This window comes from Artibeus jamaicensis, unplaced genomic scaffold, assembly GCF_021234435.1.
Source record: "Artibeus jamaicensis isolate MK-2021 breed Jamaican fruit bat unplaced genomic scaffold, CSHL_Jam_final contig_1417, whole genome shotgun sequence".
In the NCBI taxonomy this organism is placed as follows: domain Eukaryota; kingdom Metazoa; phylum Chordata; class Mammalia; order Chiroptera; family Phyllostomidae; genus Artibeus; species Artibeus jamaicensis.
This window is the reverse complement of record NW_026521282.1, coordinates 777,857-781,455: the sequence shown is the minus strand read 5'-3', so window position 1 is coordinate 781,455 and position 3,599 is coordinate 777,857.

Sequence of the window (3,599 nt, the reverse complement as noted above, 5' to 3'; positions counted from 1 at the left end):
ATGGAGGCTCCGGGCAAGCATCGCGGGGCGGGGTTGCTCCCAGAGTACGGGCCTGGGCCTTGGAGAGAGGAGTCGGGTAGGGGAGGAGATACCAGATACACGCCCCCCCCCCAGCCCCGCCACCAACTTCCTTTCTGCCCTCCTGGGTGCTCACTAGCTATGGGCACTCACAAGCAACGCAGTTCCGGCCGTGCCCCACACTCCGTCTTGAGGTGTTTGGACGCCTCCCCACCCAAGGCAGAATTCCCGAGTCCCTGGGCTCTTCCCATGAATCTCCCCCTAATTGTAGGCACCCAGTCAGGGAGGGGCGCCCAGGCCTCGACCCCAGGGACGCACGGATGCATATGGGGCTCCAGAGCTTGAAGGCGAGGAGGTAGCAGAGAGGGCGTCCCTCTAACTGCCACTCTCAGTTCCCAGATATTCCTCTGACTCCCAGCTTTCCCATGCTCGGTATCTTATTTCTTTGTCGTGGGGATCGGCCCCATCCCGACCTTTCCCTGTGGCCCCACTCTCCCATAGCCCTGCCCTGGAAGCCTGGGGAAAGGGCTCCTCCCCAGCAGCCCTCTAGACTCGCGGGGGTCATGCGGAGTGCGCAAGAATTCCGGAGTGAGCCGAACCAGCCGCAGGGCAAGGAAGGCCTAGGGCCCAGATGGCAGATTGCAGCCCTGGTGACCACGGTATTTTTATGGGCATGCCTGTTGCCCAGTGAAGCATTCCCGGGGCCCTCAACTCAGCCTCCTGAGACCCTCCGAGCCGTGCAGGGGGCCTACGTGGGAGGAGCCCTGGCATCCTGGCTTGTCCTCACCCCATCCAACCATTATTTGCTAGCTTCTGTTTATCCTGGAAGGGGAAGCTTGCAGTGGCCCTGCCCTCCCTCAAGGAGAGTCTGGATGCCTTGTGTTCTGGCGGTCTTAAGAGGAGCTCGCACAAGACTAGACACCTTAGTGAAGGCCTAGGGTCTTTCACACTAAGCTGTGGCCTACCCCCAGGGCTGCCTGTGGCTGGTCTTCTGGTTCCAGGAAACCAAGAGTGGGAGTGCGGGCAGGGCTGTTATGCCACTGGTCCAGCCCCTTCAGGAGTAATAAGTAGGCTGAGCTGGGGCACAAGGCCAGTGGACCTGGAGCTGGCTGTGAAGGGCAGGCCTGGGCACCCAAGATGGGAGTATTTTCCATGAGGCACTGAGCTGTGGTCCGCTTCCTGCCTGCTCTGATCCAACCTTTGATAGGCCTGGCCTCTCATCTTTCCAGCCACCTCTGCCTCCGCTCACCTCCTGTAGTTTCCAGCCTCTTCCTCCAGCCCCAACTGCCACAAATCTTTCATGGAATAGAAGGTTTAATGCTGGACATGGCAACGATGATAGGAGTAAAGTAAGAGGAGGGTAGAACCCATTTAGTATGCTCTGTCTAAGTGCATAATGATGGGTTCAGTCTCCACTTACTATACTAGTACACGTTGCAATGACTATACTTGGTCACCTTTATTGAGCCCGTCATTGTTCTGAGCACATTTCATGTAATAACGCATTTATTTTGCGCACCAATTTGGGGAGGTCAATTGTTAGTCCATATGACAGATGAGGAAACTGAAGCCCAAAGAGGTCAAGGAATGCATCCAAGGAGCACGGCCAGGAAGTCTTTGCCTTCATTAGCTCATTGTATCTGCACATGAACCTATGATGAAGACTCTGTTATTTTCCTCACCCTCCAGAAGAGGAGCCCCAGGTCACACAGTCACTCAGCCAGGAGGTGTTGTGCCGAACATTCCCTGTGCATTTGCTCACTGACTCTTCAGTCCATCATTAATAAGTAGGCACCAGTATTGCCCCCACTTCACAAATGAGGAAACTGAGCTTCACGTGGGTGAAGGGACTCACCCAAGATCACCCCAAAGGTAAATGGCAGAGGTGGGATTGAACTTGCTTCTATGTGAGGCAGAGTAAGTCCCAAGAGAAGGAGGGATTGGCTTTGAACCAGAGGTGAGTCACATGCTCTCCCTGGACATTGGGGGAGATCTAGACAGACAGAGGGCTGGATCTTGCCCATTCACACCCCCTTCAATGGCTAGTGCTTCTCATGGCAACCTGTGACCCAGCCCTCTTGGGCACAGTCAACTGATCGAGGGCAGCCCTCCAGAGTCTGGCCAGATCCCCTGCCAGATAGCCATGTGATGAGGGGGTGTGAGTCACAGGAGCCAGTGAAGCAGGAAGAAAGTACCAGCAGGCTAGCAGCATGGACTATCTTTCTCTCTTCATCCCCTTTCAGTCTTCCTATGTCTTCCTATCTTAGGTGTATCTCTTGAAACAGTGTATAGTTTGGCTTTAGTTTAGTTTGATATAGTCTAAAAGTCCTTATCTGTTTAAAAATCGTCTGCATTAAAGTATAATTTACATACAGTAAAATTCACTCTTGAAGTGTACAGTTCAATAAATTTTGATAAATGTTGTGTAATCACCACCAAAATCAAGACACAGAACAGCCCTGGCCAGGTAGTTCAGTTGGTTAGAGCATTGTCCCAATACAGCAAGGTTGCAGGTTTGATTCCCGGTCAGGGCACGTACTTAGGTTGCAGATTCAATCCCCAGTCCAGTGCGTACAATCCCTGGTCCAGGAACAAATGAGAGTTGACCGATGGATGTTTCTCTCTCATATCGATGTTTCTCTTTCTCCCTTCCTCCCTCTCTAAAAGCAATGAAGAAATGTCCTCGGGTAAGAAAGATATAGAACATTTCCATCACCTCCCCAAATTCCCTCCAGTCCCAGCACCTGGCCCCTGGCTCCCACTGGGCCACCTTCTGTTTTTGCTAGGATTTATTACAAAGAGAACCATACAGCAGGTACTCTTTCATGTGGCTTCTTTTGCTCAGTGTAGTTTGGAGATTCATCCATGGTGCGTGTGTGTCTGTGTGAGCAGTTTTTCCTTTTTATTACTGAGTAGTGTGCCATTGTTTGTTTAGCCGTAGACCTGTTGAAGAACATCTGGGTTGTTTTCAGCGTTGAGCAATGATAAATAGAGCCGCTGCAAACATTCACTGTAGAGAATTTTGTGTGAGCAGCTTTCACTTCTGTAAGGTAAACACCAAGGACTGCATCTGCTGGGTCACATAGTGACTTTGTCTGCCTGTCTGTCTTTTACCTGTAGGGTTTAGTTGATAACGTTGGTGATGGTTGCTGTATGTTTGGATTTACTCTTGTCCACTTATTAAGTGCTTTCTACTTGTCTTCCTTTTCAAACTTCTCTTCCTCTGCCCCCACTTTCTATCAGTCAAGTTTCAGGACAGGAAGCAGAAATTGCTCCAGCCATTACATAGAAAGGAATTTTTGTGTGTTGAAGGGGCTGAGGGAGTAAGTTGCTTTGTATTTATTTTAATTTTGTAATTTATTGATTTGGGAGAGAAAGAAAGAGAGAAATGTTGATCTGTTGTTCCACCCATCCATGCATTCATTGGCTGATTCTTGTATGTGCCCTGATCGGAGATTGAACCCGAAACCTTGGTGTACGGGAATGACACTCTAACCAACTGAGCTACATGACCAGGGCCAGAAAGGGATTTTCTGCAAGGAACTGGAACCATACATAGCCATTAGAGGGGCCAGAGGGGT